This window comes from Oncorhynchus gorbuscha, linkage group LG18 (genome assembly GCF_021184085.1).
Source record: "Oncorhynchus gorbuscha isolate QuinsamMale2020 ecotype Even-year linkage group LG18, OgorEven_v1.0, whole genome shotgun sequence".
In the NCBI taxonomy this organism is placed as follows: domain Eukaryota; kingdom Metazoa; phylum Chordata; class Actinopteri; order Salmoniformes; family Salmonidae; genus Oncorhynchus; species Oncorhynchus gorbuscha.
Window position 1 is genome coordinate 426,644 of NC_060190.1, and position 21,233 is coordinate 447,876.

The 21,233-nt window shown below is 48.0% G+C and overlaps 1 pseudogene; it reads left to right on the forward strand.

Annotated features, from left to right (window-relative positions):
• Nucleotides 1–7,593, forward strand: part of LOC124003104 — a 46,087-nt pseudogene extending 38,494 nt beyond the window's left edge.
• Nucleotides 7,594–21,233: the final 13,640 nt, after the last annotated feature.

A 21,233-nucleotide genomic window follows, 5' to 3' on the forward strand; every position in this document is an offset into this window, starting at 1 on the left:
TGTCTCTCTCCTCCCAGCCTCAGGACCCCCCAGTGTTCAGCCTGTATATTCTGTGTCTCTCCTCCCAGCCTCAGGACCCCCCAGTGTTCAGCCCTCCAGCCTGTATATTCTGTGTGTCTCTCCTCCCAGCCTCAGGACCCCCCAGTGTTCAGCCCTCCAGCCTGTATATTCTGTGTGTCTCTCCTCCCAGCCTCAGGACCCCCCAGTGTTCAGCCCTTCAGCCTGTATATTCTGTGTGTCTCTCCTCCCAGCCTCAGGACCCCCCAGTGTTCAGCCCTTCAGCCTGTATATTCTGTGTGTCTCTCCTCCCAGCCTCAGGACCCCCCAGTGTTCAGCCCTTCAGCCCGTTCAGCCATGAAACAGTCTCTGCTGCTCCGCTCCTCTCTGTTCCCTCTGCTCTACACGCTGTTCCACCGCGCACACACACACGGACACACCGTCGCTCGGCCTCTGCTGTTCGAGTGAGTTACACACACACACACTGGGACACACACACTGGGACACACACACTGGGACACACACACTGGGACACACACTGGGACACACACACTGGGACACACACACTGGGACACACACACTGGGACACACTGGGACACACACTGGGACACACACACACGGACACACACTGGGACACACACACACACACACACTGGGACACACACACACTGGGACACACACTGGGACACACACACTGGGACACACACCACACACACTGGGACACACACACTGGGACACACACACACACACACACACACACACACACACACACACACACACACACACACTGGGACACACACACTGGGACACACACACACTGACACACACTGGGACACACACACACTGGGACACACACACACTGGGACACACACACACTGGGACACACACACACTGGGACACACACACACTGGGACACACACACTGGGACACACACACACTGGGACACACACACACTGGGACACACACACACTGGGACACACACACTGGGACACACACACACTGGGACACACACACTGGGACACACACACTGGGACACACACACACTGGGACACACACACACTGGGACACACACACACTGGGACACACACACACTGGGACACACACACTGGGACACACACACACTGGGACACACACACACTGGGACACACACACACTGGGACACACACACTGGGACACACACACACTGGGACACACACACACTGGGACACACACACTGGGACACACACACACTGGGACACACACACTGGGACACACAGCTCTTTCAGGATGTTCCTGACCAATGTGTGTTCATATCTTTAGGTTCCCCAAGGACGTGAGAACGTATGGGATAGACAGACAGTTCCTATGGGGGAAGAGTTTGATGGTGACACCAGTATTAGATCCAGGTGTGGACTATGTTGTGGGCTACTTCCCTCAGGGTCTCTGGTACGACTACTACACGGTAAGAACACAGCTATATATAACCTACTTAATAAGAACACAGCTATAATAACCCTTAATAACCCTAAACCCCAGGTCTCTACTATACAGTAAGAACACAGCTATATATAACCCTTAATAACCCTTAATAACCCTAACCCCAGGTCTCTACTATACAGTAAGAACACAGCTATATATAACCCTTAATAACCCTAACCCCAGGTCTCTACTATACAGTAAGAACACAGCTATATATAACCCTTAATAACCCTTAATAACCCTTAATAACCCTAACCCCAGGTCTCTACTATACAGTAAGAACACAGCTATATATAACCCTTAATAACCCTTAATAACCCTAACCCCAGGTCTCTACTACACGGTAAGAACACAGCTATATATAACCCTTAATAACCCTTAATAACCCTAATAACCCTAACCCACAGGTCTCTACTATACAGTAAGAACACAGCTATATAGAACACAGCTATATATATAATAACCCTTAACCCTATACTCTTTAATAATAATAACTCTTAATAACCCTATAATAACCCTTAATAACCCTTAATAACCCTAACCCCAGGTCTCTACTATACAGTAAGAACACAGCTATATATATATTAACTATAATAACCCTTAATAACCCTAACCCCAGGTCTCTACTATACAGTAAGAACTATACAGTAAGAACACAGCTATATATATTAACTATAATAACCCTTAATAACCCCAACCCCAGGTCTCTACTATACAGTAAGAACACAGCTATATATATACATAACCCTTAATAACCTTAATTAATAACCCTAACCCCAGGTCTCTACTATACAGTAAGAACACAGCTATATATAATTAACTATAATAACCCTTAATAACCCTAACCCCAGGTCTCTACTATACAGTAAGAACACAGCTATATATATTAACTATACATAACCCTTAATAACCCTTAATAACCCTTAATAACCCCAGGTCTCTACTATACAGTAAGAACACAGCTATATATATTAACTATACATAACCCTTAATAACCCTTAATAACCCTAACCCCAACCCCAGGTCTCTACTATACAGTAACAACACAGCTATATATATTAACTATATATAACCCTTAATAACCCTTAACCCCAGGTCTCTACTATACAGTAAGAACACAGCTATATATATTAACTATACATAACCCTTAATAACCCTTAATAACCCTAACCCCAGGTCTCTACTATACAGTAAGAACACAGCTATATATATTAACTATATATAACCCTTAATAACCCTTAATAACCCTAACCCCAGGTCTCTACTATACAGTAAGAACACAGCTATATATATTAACTATACATAACCCTTAATAACCCTAACCCCAGGTCTCTACTATACAGTAAGAACACAGCTATATATATTAACTATATATAACCCCCTTAATAACCCTTAATAACCCTAACCCCAGGTCTCTACTATACAGTAAGAACACAGCTATATATATTAACTATATATAACCCTTAATAACCCTAACCCCAGGTCTCTACTATACAGTAAGAACACAGCTATATATATTAACTATATATAACCCTTAATAACCCTTAACCCCAGGTCTCTACTATACAGTAAGAACACAGCTATATATATTAACTATATATAACCCTTAATAACCCTTAACCCCAGGTCTCTACTATACAGTAAGAACACAGCTATATATATTAACTATACATAACCCTTAATAACCCTTAATAACCCTTAATAACCCCAACCCCAGGTCTCTACTATACAGTAAGAACACAGCTACCCCATAACAGTAAGAACACCTATATAATTAACCCTTAATAACCCTTAATAACCCCCCAGGTCTCTACTACACGGTAAGAACACAGCTACAGTAATTATTAAAGATAATGAGGGTGTTTTTTAAGGACTGGGGACACTCCTTTTAGTATTGATATATGTTTTATTGATGAGACGGTAAAGTGTTGGATAAAGATTGTCCCGTGGGGCTCGGTTGGTAGTGGGGCGGTGCTTGCAACGCCAGGGTTGTGGGTTCGATTCCCACGGGGGACCAGTACGTAAAACTCTGTCTCTCACTACTGTAAGTGGATAAGAGTTGTATTTAAATGAAGGACTGAAATGTACCAGATGATTGGGAGGTGGAGTCTAAGGGCAGCGGGCGGGACCAGCTGGGACCACTGGATCACACAGGACACAACTAGTAGGAATTCTGGGTAATGACAAATAGAATGCGATGGTAGTTACAAGGCTTTTGTTTCAGGCTTCAGACAACGGCACTTCCACTGAGTGGACAAAACATTAGGAACACCTTCCTGATATTGAGTTACACCCCCATTCAGAACAGCCTTGATTTGTCGGGGGGCCTGGACTCCACAAGGTGTTTCCACAGGGATGCTGGCCTGGACTCCACAAGGTGTTGAAAGCGTTCCACAGGGATGCTGGTCCATGTTGACTCCACAAGGTGTGGAAAGCGTTCCACAGGGATGCTGGTCCATGTGGACTCCACAAGGTGTGGAAAGCGTTCCACAGGGATGCTGGTCCATGTTGACTCCACAAGGTGTGGAAAGCGTTCCACAGGGATGCTGGTCCATGTTGACTCCACAAGGCGAAAGCGTTCCACAGGGATGCTGGTCCATGTGGACTCCACAAGGTGTGGAAAGCGTTCCACAGGGATGCTGGTCCATGTTGACTCCACAAGGTGTGGAAGGGATGCTGGTTCCACAGGGATGCTGGTCCATGTTGACTCCACAAGGTGTGGAAAGCGTTCCACAGGGATGCTGGTCCATGTGGACTCCACAAGGTGTGGAAAGCGTTCCACAGGGATGCTGGTCCATGTTGACTCCACAAGGTGTGGAAAGCGTTTCACAGGGATGCTGGTCCATGTTTCCACAGGGATGCTGGTCCAGGGATGTTGACTCCACAAGGTGTGGAAAGCGTTCCACAGGGATGCTGGTCCATGTTGACTCCACAAGGTGTGGAAAGTGTTCCACAGGGATGCTGGTCCATGTTGGACTCCACAAGGTGTGGAAAGCGTTCCACAGGGATGCTGGTCCATGTTGACTCCACAAGGTGTGGAAAGCGTTCCACAGGGATGCTGGTCCATGTTGACTCCACAAGGTGTGGAAAGCGTTCCACAGGGATGCTGGTCCATGTTGACTCCACAAGGTGTGGAAAGCGTTCCACAGGGATGCTGGTCCATGTGGACTCCACAAGGTGTGGAAAGCGTTTCACAGGGATGCTGGTCCATGTTGACTCCACAAGGTGTGGAAAGCGTTTCACAGGGATGCTGGTCCATGTGGACTCCACAAGGTGTGGAAAGCGTTCCACAGGGATGCTGGTCCATGTTGACTCCACAAGGTGTGGAAAGCGTTCCACAGGGATGCTGGTCCATGTTGACTCCACAAGGTGTGGAAAGCGTTCCACAGGGATGCTGGTCCATGTTGACTCCACAAGGTGTTGAAAGCGTTTCACAGGGATGCTGGTCCATGTTGACTCCACAAGGTGTGGAAAGCGTTTCACAGGGATGCTGGTCCATGTTGACTCCACAAGGTGTTGAAAGCGTTTCACAGGGATGCTGGTCCATGTTGACTCCACAAGGTGTTGAAGGGATGCTGGCGTTGACTCCACAGGGATGCTGGTCCATGTTGACTCCACAAGGTGTTGAAAGCGTTTCACAGGGATATGCTGGTCCATGTTGACTCCACAAGGTGTTGAAAGCGTTTCACAGGGATATGCTGGTCCATGTTGACTCCACAAGGTGTTGAAAGCGTTTCACAGGGATATGCTGGTCCATGTTGACTCCAATGCTTCCCATTGTTGTGTCAAGTTGGTTGGATGTGTGTTGTGTGGTGGACCATTCTTGATACACACAGGAAACTGGTGAGCAGGGAAAAACCCAGCAGCATTGCAGTTCTTGACAAAAACCGGTATACCTGGCACCTACCTGGCACCTACCTGGCACCTGCCTTACCCTGTTCAAAGGCACTTAAATATTTTGTCTTGCCCATTCACCCTCTGAATGGCACACATTCTCACTTGTCTCAAGGTTTAAAATCCTTCAACATGTCTCCTCCCCTTCAGCTACACTGATTGAAGTGGATTTAACAAGTGACATCAATAAGGGATCATAGCTTTCACCTGGATTCACCTGGTCAGTCTGTCATGGAAAGAGCAGGGGTTTTTAATGTTTTGTTCAGTGTATAATGCACATGCTGAATATTGAATCTCTCCTCTCTGTCTCTCACTGTCTCTCTCTGTCTCTCTCTCTCTCTCTCTCTCTCTCTCTCTCTCTCTCTCTCTCTCTCTCTCTCTCTCTGTCTCTCTCTCTGTGTGTCTCTCTCTGTCTCTCTGTCTCTCTCTGTCTCTCCCCCCCCCCCCAGGGTGATTCTATCCATAGTAAAGGAGAAGAGTTGAGGCTCAAGGCTCCTCTAGAGCATATCAACCTTCACCTGAGAGAAGGAGCTGTCATACCTACACAGGTAAACAGACAGACAATAGATGGTCAGGTAGCTGGCTCATCCATGTTATTAGACAGACAATAGATCCTCAGGTAGCTGGCTCATCCATGTTATTAGACAGACAATAGATCCTCAGGTAGCTGGCTCATCCATGTTATTAGACAGACAATAGATCCTCAGGTAGCTGGCTCATCCATGTTATTAGACAGACAATAGATCCTCAGGTAGCTGGCTCATCCATGTTATTAGACAGACAATAGATGGTCAGGTAGCTGGCTCATCCATGTTATTGGACAGACAATAGATCCTCAGGTAGCTGGCTCATCCATGTTATTGGACAGACAATAGATCTCAGGTAGCTGGCTCATCCAGACCCTGATGTTCGATTCTGGCTCTCCATATTATTAGACAGGTCTCAGGTAGCTGGCTCATCCATGTTATTAGACAGACAATAGATCCTCAGGTAGCTGGCTCATCCATGTTATTAGACAGACAATAGATGGTCAGGTAGCTGGCTCATCCATGTTATTAGACAGACAATAGATCCTCAGGTAGCTGGCTCATTAGGGTTTGGCCCATGGCTAGTAGCTGGTCATTGTAAACAACAATTTGTTCTTAACTGACTTGCCCAGTTAAATAAATGTTAAGCTCAGAACAATGATGACTATCAACAGAGTTTCAGGTAGCTGGTTCATCCAAGATGACAGACAATAGATGGTCATGGTCTGGCATCATGTTATTAGACAACAATTCAGATGGTGTAGCTGGCTCTTCCTGTTTTCTCTAGATGGTCAGGTAGCTGGCTCATCCTTTCGTTGGGGCTCTCTGTGTCTGTGTGGGTCGAAGGCCCTGCATCTCAGTGCTGTCGTCACTCTCTCTGTGTGATTCTGCTGTGTCTCTCTCTGTGCATCTCAGTGTGTGTCTCTCCCTGTGTCTGTGTATTGTCTCTGTGATTGTGTCCCTGTGTGTGTGCTCTCTCTCTGTGTCTGTGTGTGTCTCTGTGTCTGTAATTTGTTCTTAACTGTGTGTCTCTGTGTCTGTTGTGTCTCTGACTATCTACAGAGTTTCTGTGTCTGTGTGTGTCTCTGTGTTTGTGTGTCTCTGTGTGTCTGTGTGTCTCTGTGTGTCTCTGTGTGTCTGTGTGTCTCTGTGTCTCTGTGTGTGTCTCTGTGTGTCTCTCTGTGTGTCTGTGTGTCTCTCTGTGTCTGTATGTCTCTCTGTGTCTGTGTGTCTCTCTGTGTCTGTGTGTGTCTCTTTCTGTGTCTGTGTGTCTCTCTGTGTGTTGCTCCCTGTGTGTCTGTCCCAACACTCCCTGTTTGTGTGTCTCAGTCTGTGTCTGCCGCTCCACCTCGTGTCCAGTCTGTCTGTGCGGCTCTGCTGTCTGAGCTGTTCTGGTGTCTCGGTGTGTCTCTCTGTGTCTCTTTGTGTCTGTGTGTCTCTCGTGTGTTCACTGTGTGTCTCTCTGTACAGTCTGTGTGCTCGACCACTACAGACCAGTACGCTCCTCTCTCTACGGTGTCTGTGTGTCTCTCTCTCTGTGTGTCTCTCTCTGTGTCTGTGTGTCTCCGACCACTACAGACCTGTGCGCTCCAACACACCCTACAGACAGTGGTCAGCCGCTCCGACCACTACAGACCTGGAGGAGAGGTACGCTCCGACCACTACAGACCAGACGGCTCCGACCACTACAGACCAGCTGTTCACTACAGACCAGTAGCGCTCCGACCAGACAGACCAGTACGCTCCGAGTGTTCACTGTACAGACCAGTACGCTCCGACCACTACAGACCGTACGCTCCGACCACTACAGACCGGTGCTCCGACCACTACAGACCGGTACGCTCCGACCACTACAGACCGGTACGCTCCGACCACTACAGACCAGTACGCTCCGACCACTACAGACCGATGCGCTCCGACCACTACAGACCAGTACGCTCCGACCACTACAGACCAGTACGCTCCGACCACTACAGACCAGACACGCTCCGACCACTACAGACCAGTACGCTCCGACCACTACAGACCAGTACGCTCCGACCACTACAGACCGGTACGCTCCGACCACTACAGACCAGTACGCTCCGACCACTACAGACCAGTACGCTCCGACCACTACAGACCAGTACGCTCCGACCACTACAGACCGGTACGCTCCGACCACTACAGACCGGTACGCTCCGACCACTACAGACCGGTACGCTCCGACCACTACAGACCGGTACGCTCCGACCACTACAGACCGGTACGCTCCGACCACTACAGACCGGTACGCTCCGACCACTACAGACCAGTACGCTCCGACCACTACAGACCAGTACGCTCCGACCACTACAGACCAGTACGCTCCGACCACTACAGACCAGTACGCTCACGTGTTCTACCACTACTGACACTATAGCCATGACAGCTGGTTCTACTAACACTATAACCATGACAGCTGGTTCTACTAACACTATAACCATGACAGCTGGTTCTACTAACACTATAACCATGACAGCTGGTTCTACTAACACTATAACCATGACAGCTGGTTCTACTAACACTATAACCTTCAACTCTTCTCTACCTATTGTGTTCTAGAACACGATGACATCGGAGGTGCTGCACGACCACGTGGAGGCTTCCTACATCACCGTGGAAACAGCCTCCTTCTATGGCGTGAAGGTGGAGCCTACCAGGGTTACGGTCAACTCCCATGATGCTGCATTCACCTACAGAGCCAATCAGGTGAGACTTGGTGTCAGGAGTCAAAGGTTAAGTGTTTTTTAAAGTTCAGATAATGTTTTAGAGTAGCCATACTCACAATAAAACATTTTTTTAAAGGAATGTAGGGACCTCCCGAGTGGCGCAGGGGTCTAAGGCATTGATCAGTGCTTGAGGCACCAATACAGATCTGGGTTTGATCCCGGGCTGTGTCGCAGCCAGCCGCGACGGGGAGACTCATGAGGCGGCGCACAATTGGCCCAGCGCTGTCCGGGTTGTCCTTGTCTCATCGCGCTCTAGCGACTCCTTGTGGCGGGCCGGGCGCAGTGTGCGCTGACTTCGGTCGCCAGCTGGTACAGTGTTTCCTCCGACTGTGTCCAGAAGCAGTGCGGCTTGGCGGGATCGTGTTTCCTCCGACTGTGTCCAGAAGCAGTGCGGCTTGGCAGGATCGTGTTTCCTCCGACTGTGTCCAGAAGCAGTGCGGCTTGGCGGGATCGTGTTTCCTCCGACTGTGTCCAGAAGCAGTGCGGCTTGGCGGGATCGTGTTTCCTCCGACTGTGTCCAGAAGCAGTGCGGCTTTCCGGGATCGTGTTTCCTCCGACTGTGTCCAGAAGCAGTGCGGCTTGGCGGGATCGTGTTTCCTCCGACTGTGTCCAGAAGCAGTGCGGCTTGGCGGGATCGTGTTTCCTCCGACTGTGTCCAGAAGCAGTGCGGCTTGGCGGGATCGTGTTTCCTCCGACTGCCTCTGTCCCAGGTTGCAGCCATGAGACAAGACTTGTAACTACCAATTGGATATCATGAAGGAGGGTCAAAATAAAAGGTCAAATTCCTCCGACTGTGTCCAGAAAAGCACAAGGTGCCGGTCGTTGAGTTGTAATAGCAGAAAAGCAAGGGATTTCTTGTTTCGTTGAGTTGAGGAAAAGCACAAGGTGCCATTTGTAAATGTTCGTGGTGTTGAGTTGTAATAGCAGAAAAGCACTGCCATTTGTAAATGTAGTCGTTGAATTGTTGCAGAAAAGCCATGCCATTTGTAAAAGAGTTGTAAAGCAGAAAACCAATTTGTAAATGTATCAGTTGAAGAAAAGCACAAGGGTCAAAATAAAAGGTCAAATAAAATGCCATTTGTAAATGTAGTCGTCGTGTTGAGAGTTGTAATAGCAGAAAAGCACAAGGTGCCATTTGTAAATGTAGTCGTTGAGTTGTAATAGCAGAAAAGCACAAGGTGCCATTTGTAAATGTAGTCGTCGTGCACGGACAGTTCTCCTCTGATATTTTTCTCCCCAATTTTGTGACATCCAATTGGTAGTTAGTCTTGTCCCAACGCTGCAACTCCCGTATGGACTCGGGAGAGGCGAAGGTCGAGAGCCGTGCGTCCTCTGAAACCCCGCCAAGTCCCACTGCTTCTAGACACACTGGTCGCTGAACCCGGAAGCCAACCGCACCGCCGGAGGAAACGCCGTACACCTGGCGACCGTGTCAGCGTGGCCCGCCACAGGAGTCGCTAGGGCGCGATGGGACAAGGACATCCCAGCTGGCCAAACCCTCCCATAACCCTCGACGGCACTGGGCCAATTGTGCGTCACCTCGTGGGTCTCCCAGTGTCACACATGTAGTGCCTTAGACCGCTCCGCCACTCGGGAGACCCCCAGCATCCACTCTTCTGGGAAGGCTTTCCACTAGATGTTGGAACATTGCTGCTATAACAGCCTCCGGTCTTCTGGGAAGGCTTTCCACTAGATGTTGGAACATTGCTGCTATAACAGCCTCCGGTCTTCTGGGAAGGCTTTCCACTAGATGTTGGAACATTGCTGCTATAACAGCCTCCACTCTTCTGGGAAGGCTTTCCACTAGATGTTGGAACATTGCTGCTATAACAGCCTCCACTCTTCTGGGAAGGCTTTCCACTAGATGTTGGAACATTGCTGCTATAACAGCCTCCAGTCTTCTGGGAAGGCTTTCCACTAGATGTTGGAACATTGCTGCTATAACAGCCTCCAGTCTTCTGGGAAGGCTTTCCACTAGATGTTGGAACATTGCTGCTATAAAAGCCTCCACTCTTTTGGGAAGGCTTTCCACTAGATGTTGGAACATTGCTGCTATAACAGCCTCCACTCTTCTGGGAAGGCTTTCCACTAGATGTTGGAACATTGCTGCTATAACAGCCTCCACTCTTCTGGGAAGGCTTTCCACTAGATGTTGGAACATTGCTGCTATAACAGCCTCCGGTCTTCTGGGAAGGCTTTCCACTAGATGTTGGAACATTGCTGCTATAACAGCCTCCACTCTTCTGGGAAGGCTTTCCACTAGATGTTGGAACATTGCTGCTATAACAGCCTCCACTCTTCTGGGAAGGCTTTCCACTAGATGCTGGAACATTTGTTAACAGCCTCCACTCTTCTGACAAGGCTGATAAATGACACTATCCATCTTCTGACCTTTCCCCTAGATGTTGGAAATGTGTGAGTTGACTGGTAGTAGTTGAGCTCTCCCCATGTTTACATTGCTGAAAATGACCTCTGTGTTTTGTTATTAATGCATCTCTGTTTCTCTGTTCGTCTCCCTCCAGGTGTTGACTGTAACAGACCTGGGACTGAATGTTCAGCCAGAACTTCACCATCAGTTGGATCTAACAGCTTAACAGCCCCCAAAAAATGGGAATTCCACCTTTTGGAATGTTGACGGTTTTCCTTCCCTGACGGTCTCTACTGCTTAACGCCCCACGGCCGTGACTTTCCAAATGACACCCTATTCCCTATATAGTGTACTACCAGGGCTCAAAACACGCCCACTGTAGGACTCACTATATGTTGCTTGGTGGGATTGAATCCTGACCTGAACCATGAGATACTAACCTAACCACTGATAAATGACACTATCCATTGACCCCCCTAGGAAATCCTCACTGAACCATTTAGTCTGATCTAGGACCAGATTAACAATCCTAACCTGAACCATTTTGTTATTAATCTGCATCCTGTTTCTCCCTCCTCCAGGTGTTGATCTGGTAGTACCAGATTACCCTCCTACAATCCTAACTCTGATCCATTTGTACTATCCTAATGCATCACTGATCTAGGTCTCCCCTCCAGATTACCCTCCTACAATCTGAGCCTGAACTTCTAACCATCAGTTGATCTAGGACAGATTACCCTCCAAACAATCCTCACCTGAACCATTTAGAATGTCTGACAGATTTTACAATCCTTAACCCTGATCTAGGACCAGATTACCCTCCTACAATGACTAACCTGATTCCATTAGATACTATCTCAAAACCACTGATCTAGGACTCAGATTACCCTCCTACAATCCTGACCTGAACCATGAGATACTATCCTAACCACTGATCTAGGACCAGATTACCCTCCTACAATCCTAACCTGAACCATTAGATACTATCCTAAACACTGATCTAGGACCAGATTACCCTCCTACAATCCTAACCTGAACCATTAGATACTATCCTAACCACTGATCTAGGACCAGATTACCCTCCTACAATCCTAACCTGAACCATTAGATACTATCCTAACCACTGATCTAGGACCAGATTACCCTCCTACAATCCTAACCTGAACCATTAGATACTATCCTAACCACTGATCTAGGACCAGATTACCCTCCTACAATCTTAACCTGAACCATGAGATACTATCCTAACCACTGATCTAGGACCAGATTACCCTCCTACAATCCTAACCTGAACCATTAGATACTATCCTAACCACTGATCTAGGACCAGATTACCCTCCTACAATCCTAACCTGATCCATTAGATACTATCCTAACCACTGATCTAGGACCAGATTACCCTCCTACAATCCTAACCTGAACCATTAGATACTATCCTAACCACTGATCTAGGACCAGATTACCCTCCTACAATCTTAACCTGATCCATTAGATACTATCCTAACCACTGATCTAGGACCAGATTACCCTCCTACAATCCTAACCTGATCCATTAGATACTAACCTAACCACTGATCTAGGACCAGTGTCTAGGACTGGGTTCCCCAACTGGTTTTATTTGACCCCCTCCCAGTTTTCTGAGCATATTTTTTTTATATCAAGACAAGATATTTCATTTTTATTGTTAGACATTTAAAAAAAACTGTAACATCAGTTATTTTTATTTTGTACATGTGTTCCCAGGTGTTCCCAGGCATAGTAGAGAGACACGTGATTGTATACACATGTAGGCAAGGTTTGAAATGATTGTATTTTAGTCTAATTATTTTATCTGTTTGTTTGGGCTTGTTGCAGTGAAATTACAGTCTACAAATGATTTGTAATTATATTCCGGACCCAACTATCCGCTCACGAAACATATCGGCCCGTTGCTACTACTTCCTCCCTGTCTGAGGGGCTACTTCCTCCCTGTCTGAGGGGCTACTTCCTCCCTGTCTGAGGGGCTACTTCCTCCCTGTCTGAGGGGCTACTTCCTCCCTGTCTGAGGGGCTACTTCCTCCCTGTCTGAGGGGCTACTTCCTCCCTGTCTGAGGGGCTACTTTCTCCCTGTCTGAGGGGCTACTTCCTCCCTGTCTGAGGGGCTACTTCCTCCCTATCTGAGGGGCTACTTCATCCCTGTCTGAATCTAGTTGATGATCCCTGGTCTAGGGGGCTACTTCCTCCCTGTCTGAATCTAGTTGATGATCCTGGGGGGCTACTTCCTCCCTGTCTGAATCTAGTTGATGATCCCTGGTCTAGGGGCTACTTCCTCCCTGGGGGCTACTTCCTCCCTGTCTGAATCTAGTTGATGAGGGGCTACTTCCTCCTGTCTGAGGGGATCCCTGTCTGAGGGGCTACTTCCTCCCTGTCTGAGGGGCTACTTCCTCCCTGTCTGAATCTAGTTGATGATCCCTGGTCTAGGAGGCTACTTCCTCCCTGTCTGAATCTAGTTGATGATCCCTGGTCTAGGGGGCTACTTCCTCCCTGTCTGAATCTAGTTGATGATCCCTGGTCTAGGGGGCTACTTCCTCCCTGTCTGAATCTAGTTGATGATCCCTGGTCTAGGGGGCTACTTCCTCCCTGTCTGAATCTAGTTGATGATCCCTGGTCTAGGGGCTACTTCCTCCTGTCTGAATCTAGTTGATGATCCCTGGTCTAGGGGGCCACTTCCTCCCTGTCTGAATCTAGTTGATGATCTGGCTCAGCCCATTCCCTATAGTGTACTACTAATGACCAGGGCCCTTGTATATAGGGTATAGGGTGCCATTTTGGACAGGTATAGTCTCTGTGAAGCTTTATAGTGGTGGTGATAGTATTTTTTCCCCCATGTGACAGGTAGGCACAGCCTAGGCTACAGTAATATAAAGACTGAATAAGCGTCTAATTTACCCATCTCTAACTGGCTTTCAGGGTTACCTTGTTTTTTTAATTGTAAAGATTTTTAATTTGTATTGCGGCTGCAGAGTTTTAAAACTGTTTGTCACTCGAATATCGTTGCTTTAAATCAGTGCAAGAAATATTATGAAAGGTATTTGTCAGCTTGTTAATTATACGTAAGGCCCTATTATTATATTACCAAAGTTAAAATAAAATCAGCTCGCCTCTCCTAGCTGCATGTCTCTTCCAGCTGTATCATGGTTTGAACAATGTGATTCCAGTCCATATAATATACAGCATAATACAGTATAATACAGTACAGTCATACAGTTCACACTCCTATTATATTACCAAAGTTAAAATAAAATCAGCTCGCCTCTACTAGCTGCATGTCTCTTCCAGCTGTATCATGGTTTGAACAATGTGATTCCAGTCCATATAATATACAGTATAGTAATATAGTTCACACTCAACAAGCCTCCTGGAGCGAGTTTCATTTATTTACCCAACAGAGGATATAGCTACATCCATGGGCTTTTCTGTTTTTCTGTCGTGCAGTAGCCTATATCGCATATGTATTGGATAACGGCACAATATTTTGGACTTTTTTTGGGGCTTGGGCTCATTAAACGTCTTTAATGTAGGGCTCATTAAATGTCTTTAATGTAGGGCTCATTAAATGTCTTTAATGTAGGGCTCATTAAATGTCTTTAATGTAGGGCTCATTAAATGTCTTTAATGTAGGGCTCATTAAATGTCTTTAATGTAGGGCTCATTAAATGTCTTTAATGTAGGGCTCATTAAATGTCTTTAATGTAGGGCTCATTAAATGTCTTTAATGTAGGGCTCATTAAATGTCTTTAATGTAGGGCTCATTAAATGTCTTTAATGTAGGGCTCATTAAATGTCTTTATTGTAGGGCTCATTAAATGTCTTTAATCTTTAATGTAGGGCTCATTAAATGTCTTTAATGTAGGGCTCATTAAATGTCTTTAATGTAGGTCTCATGAAATGTCTAATGTAAGGCTCATGAAATGTCTTTAATGTAAGGCTCATGAAATGTCTTTAATGTAGGGCTCATTAAATGTCTTTAATGTAGGGCTCATTAAATGTCTTTAATGTAGGGCTCATGAAATGTCTTTAATGTAGGGCTCATTAAATGTCTTTAATGTAGGGCTCATTAAATGTCTTTACTGTAGGGCTCATTAAATCTCTTTAATGTAGGGCTCATTAAATGTCTTTAATGTAGGGCTCATGAAATATCTTTAATGTAGGGCTCATGAAATGTCTTTAATGTAGGGCTCATCAGGCTTGAATGTTTTAATCAAAGCTCTAATCAAATCCAGACAGGCCTGTCTTTATGCTCTATAATGCTTTTGAAGGACCGTTCCAGTTTGGACTGGAAATACTGGTTTAGTCGGTAGGAAAGTGATTTATTCTCAGGATGGAACATTTAGTAAAATACTGTGAAAATATTCAACCGTGAGCCAGATGCCAGCATTAGTTTGAAAGGCCTCCTGTGTATTTTACTGGTTAGGTAGTAAAATATGAAGTCTAGTCGTTCTGCCACTGGTCGTTACTACAGTCAAGAGCCAACTTTTATTTTGCTGTTTTCATTTCTCAGAGGAAAGGTGAAGATGTGCAATTAAAAGGAGAGGAACTTTTCTTTCCCTCAGAACAAGACTAGAATGGGGTGGGATGGATGTTTGTGTCTTTGGGGAGTTTCGTGATAATAATCAGTGATTGTTGTTATTGATCCTGATATGTACATATTGTTGTTGACAAGCTTGTTTGCACTGAATCCGGACATATAGAAGGTACAGGGAAGTGCCTTACGAACGATCAAACTGTCTCTTCTACAGCTCTGTTTTAAATCTGTTCTAGAATGATAGTTTCAGAGCACCTCTAGAACGGCTCTGTTTTAAATCTGTTCTAGAATGATAGTTTCAGAACACCTCTAGAACAGCTCTGTTTTAAATCTGTTCTAGAATGACCGTTTCAGAACACCTCTACACATCTACATGGTTCTAAAACTATAATTCTAGTGTCAGTTTGTTTTCTAACTGCTTTACTGTGACTCTAAAAACAGGGTCTTTCTCTCTAAAACAATGATATTAAAGTATTATCAGGCTTTCTCAGACATACAATTGCCTTTGCTAAATAATGAATGGATTGTAGTTTTTGACATTAGAAGCATTATGGAAACACAACGTTTGCCCTTTGAAATTGATTGGTTGAAATGTTGTTTGACAAATGTGTTTATTTGTCCTATTCTATTCAAGCGGTATAATGAAAACTATGTAAGGGAAGACTGGCCTTATGTTGGCTGGTTCTGCCAGTTGGGTGTATCTATCTGGCATGAATAATGACTGGCCTTATGTTGGCTGGTTCTGCCAGTTGGGTGTATCTATCTGGCATGAATAATGACTGGCCTTATGTTGGCCGGTTCTGCCAGTTGGGTGTATCTATCTGGCATGAATAATGACTGGCCTTATGTTGGCTGGTTCTGCCAGTTGGGTGTATCTATCTGGCATGAATAATGACTGGCCTTATGTTGGCCGGTTCTGCCAGTTGGGTGTATCTATCTGGCATGAATAATGACTGGCCTTATGTTGGCTGGTTCTGCCAGTTGGGTGTATCTATCTGGCATGAATAATGACTGTTGCCTTGTTGCTGTAATGCCTCTTGATTTCCATTTGTGTTATGTTGATCAGGGGACATGCTCAGACAGATGCTGGTTTTCAAATGATGACTTGATTAAACATGAATCCTGACTCCCATGTGTCTGTTTTAAATCTGTTTGTTACATGATTGGATGGGAGGGACTTATATTACCTGGGTGTAATTTAGTTTCATCCAGGTATTACTACTGCTTGGCTGGAGCAAAACCCTGCACCCATCAAATATGCCTTTTTATTCTAATCTAATTTATTTATTTTATTTATGTATTTATTTATAAAGCCCTTCTTACTGATATCAGCTGATATCTCAAAGTGCTGTACAGAAACCCAGCTTAAAACCCCAAACGGCAAACAATGCAGGTGTAGAAGCACGGTGGCTAGGAAAAACTCCATAGAAAGGCCAAAACCTAGGAAGAAACCTAGAGAGGAACCAGGCTATGTGGGGTGGCCAGTCCTCTTCTGGCTGTGCCGGGTGGAGATTATAAACCTAGAGAGGAACCAGGCTATGAGGGGTGGCCAGTCCTCTTCTGGCTGTGCCGGCCAGTGGAGATTATAACAGAACATGGCCAAGATGTTCAAATGTTCATAAATGACCAGCATGGTTGAATAATAGTAAGGCAGAACAGTTTAAACTGGAGCAGCAGCATGGCCAGGTGGACTGGGGACAGCAAGGAGTCATCATGTCAGGTAGTCCTGGGGCATGGTCCTAGGGCTCAGGTCCTCTGAGAGAGAAAGAAAGGAGAGAATTAGAGAACGCACACTTAGATTCACACAGGACATGAATAGGACAGGAGAAGTACTCCAGATATAACAAACTGACCCTAGCCCTCCGACACAAACTACTGCAGCATAAATACTGGAGGCTGAGACAGGAGGGGACAGGAGATACTGTGGCCCCATTCGAGGACACCCCGGACAGGGCCAAACAGGAAGGATATAACCCCACCCACTTTGCCAAAGCACAGCCACCACACCACTAGAGGGATATCTAATTTATTTATTGTATTCAACCACCAACCATCTTCAACCATCATCTATCTCTGAAGACCATCTAGTCCAGCCTTCAGCTGCCCTCAACCCCTCCCATCTATCTCTGAAAACCATCTAGTCCAGCCTTCAGCTCCCCTCAACCCCTCCCATCTATCTCTGAAGACCATCTAGTCCAGCCTTCAGCTGCCCTCAACCCCTCCCATCTATCTCTGAAAACCATCTAGTCCAGCCTTCAGCTCCCTCAACCCCTCTCATCTATCTCTGAAGACCATCTAGTCCAGCCGTCAGCTCCCCTCAAGTCCCCCCATCTATCTCTGAAGATCTCTGTGGTCCTTCTGTCAAAAGCTCAGTTGGTAGAGCATGGCGCTTGTAACGCCAGGGTAGTGGGTTCGATCCCCGGGACCACCCAAACGTAGAATGTATGCACACATGACTGTAAGTCGCTTTGGATAAAAGCGTCTGCTAAATGGCATATATTATTATTATTATATTAAGATCATCTAGTCCAGCCTTCAGCTCCAGGAATAATAGTAAGGGCAGAACAGTTGAAACAACCCCTCCCATCTATCTCTGAAGACCATCTAGTCCAGCCTTCAGCTCCCCTCAACCCCTCCCATCTATCTCTGAAGACCATCTAGTCCAGCCGTCAGCTCCCCTCAACCCCTCCCATCTATCTCTGAAGACCATCTAGTCCAGCCTTCAGCTCCCCTCAACCCCTCCCATCTATCTCTGAAGACCATCTAGTCCAGCCTTCAGCTCCCCTCAACCCCTCCCATCTATCTCTGAAGACCATCTAGTCCAGCCGTCAGCTCCCCTCAACCCCTCCCATCTATCTCTGAAGACCATCTAGTCCAGCCTTCAGCTCCCCTCAACCCCTCCCATCTATCTCTGAAGACCATCTAGTCCAGCCTTCAGCTCCCCTCAACCCTTCTCCCATCTATCTCTGAAGACCATCTAGTCCAGCCTTCAGCTCCCCTCAACCCTCCCATCTATCTCTGAAGACCATCTAGTCCAGCCTTCAGCTGCCCTCAACCCCTCCCATCTATCTCTGAAGACCATCTAGTCCAGCCTTCAGCTCCCCTCAACCCCTCCCATCTATCTCTGAAGACCATCTAGTCCAGCCGTCAGCTCCCTCAACCCCTCCCATCTATCTCTGAAGACCATCTAGTCCAGCCGTCAGCTCCCTCAACCCCTCCCATCTATCTCTGAAGACCATCTAGTCCAGCCTTCAGCTCCCCTCAACCCCTCCCATCTATCTCTGAAGACCATCTAGTCCAGCCTTCAGCTCCCTCAACCCCTCCCATCTATCTCTGAAGACCATCTAGTCCAGCCTTCAGCTCCCCTCAACCCCTCCCATCTATCTCTGAAGACCATCTAGTCCAGCCGTCAGCTCCCCTCAACCCCTCCCATCTATCTCTGAAGACCATCTAGTCCAGCCGTCAGCTCCCCTCAACCCCTCCCATCTATCTCTGAAGACCATCTAGTCCAGCCTTCAGCTCCCCTCAACCCCTCCCATCTATCTCTGAAGACCATCTAGTCCAGCCGTCAGCTCCCTCAACCCCTCCCATCTATCTCTGAAGACCATCTAGTCCAGCCTTCAGCTCCCCTCAACCCCTCCCATCTATCTCTGAAGACCATCTAGTCCAGCCGTCAGCTCCCCTCAACCCCTCCCATCTATCTCTGAAGACCATCTAGTCCAGCCTTCAGCTCCCCTCAACCCCTCCCATCTATCTCTGAAGACCTTCCAGTTATGATTTCTACTGGTCATATTTTCCCACTGTGTTGTGAAAGTTCTGAGCCTTTCTTGTCCTCCAAGAGTTGCTGAATCTTCTCTCACCCTCATCGGTCTTCGCTGGGTCAGTTGGTCCTCATGAGCCACTGGCATATGTTCCCCTGTAGAGGGCGCTGTGCTGTCACAATTCAACCCCCTCACTGTTCTTGGTACAGTTTGGTGTGGTCTTCTCCACTAATGGGAGTTGGTCCTCATGAGCCACTGGCATATGTTCCCCTGTAGAGGGCGCTGTGCTGTCACAATTCAACCCCCCTCACTGTTCTTGGTACAGTTTGGTGTGGTCTTCCCAACTAACGGCAGGGTTGAAGTGGAGTACAGGGCTGATATGCTGGACATCTCTGTGTGTCTTGAACCAGGAAGGACATCTGTTCTCTGTTATTCTGAATGCTGCTGTTCTCAGCTCTACTAAACCCACTGGTCACATAGTTAACCATCCCTCATACAGCACATTACAGAGTTGAACAACTATGTTAACCATCCCTCATACAGCACATTACAGATATGAACAACTATGTTAACCATCCCTCATACAGCACATTACATAAAGGCCTGTAATCCCCCCTCTGCTCTCTCCCTCCTCCACCCCCTCTCCCCCTCTGCTCTCCTCCCTCCTCTTCCCCCTCTCCCTCCCTCTCCCCCTCTGCTCTCCTCCCTCCTCTTCCCCCCCCTCCTCTCCCCCTCTCTGCTCTCCTCCCTCCTCTCCCCCTCCCCCTCCTCTCCCCCTCTCTGCTCTCCTCCCTCCTCTTCCCCCTCTCCCTCCTCTCCCCCTCTGCTCTCCTCCCTCCTCTTCCCCCCTCCCTCCTCTCCCCCTCTCTGCTCTCCTCCCTCCCTCCCCCTCTCCCCTCTCTCTGCTCTCCTCCCTCCTCCACCCCTCTCCCCCCTCTGCTCTCCTCCCTCCTCTTCCCCCTCTCCCTCCTCTCCCCCTCTGCTCTCCTCCCTCCTCTTCCCCCTCTCCCTCCTCTCCCCCTCTCTGCTCTCCTCCCTCCCTCCCCCTCTCCCCCTCTCTGCTCTCCTCCCTCCTCCACCCCTCTCCCCCTCTGCTCTCCTCCCTCCTCTTCCCCCTCTCCCTCCTCTCCCCCCTCTCTGCTCTCCTCCCTCCTCTCCCCCTCTCCCCACTCTGCTCTCCTCCCTCCTCTCCCCACTCTGCTCTCCTCCCTCCTCTCCCCACTCTGCTCTCCTCCCTCCTCTCCCCCCTCTGCTCTCCTCCCTCCTCCCCCTCTCCCCCTCTGCTCTCCTCCCTCCTCCACCCTCTCCCCCCCTCTGCTCTCCTCCCTCCTCCACCCCTCTCCCCCCCTCTGCTCTCCTCCCTCCTCCACCCCTCTCCCCCCTCTGCTCTCCTCCCTCCTCCACCCCTCTCCCCCTCTGCTCTCCTCCCTCCTCCACCCCTCTCCCCACTCTCTGCTCTCCTCCCTCCTCCACCCCTCTCCCCCTCTGCTCTCCTCCCTCCTCTTCCCCCTCTCCCTCCTCTCCCCCCTCTGCTCTCCTCCCTCCTCCCCCCTCTCCCCCTCTGCTCTCCTCCTCCTCCACCCCTCTCCCCCTCTGCTCTCCTCCCTCCTCCCCCCTCTCCCCCTCTGCTCTCCTCCCTCCTCCACCCCCTCTCCCCCCTCTGCTCTCCTCCCTCCTCTTCCCCCTCTCCCTCCTCTCCCCACTCTCTGCTCTCCTCCCTCCTCCCCCCTCTCCCCCTCTGCTCTCCTCCCTCCTCTTCCCCCTCTCCCTCCTCTCCCCCTCTGCTCTCCTCCTCCTCTTCCCCCTCTCCCTCCTCTCCCCCTCTCTGCTCTCCTCCCTCCCTCCCCCTCTGCTCTCCTCCCTCCTCTTCCCCCTCTCCCTCCCTCTCCCCCTCTCTGCTGCTCTCCTCCCTCT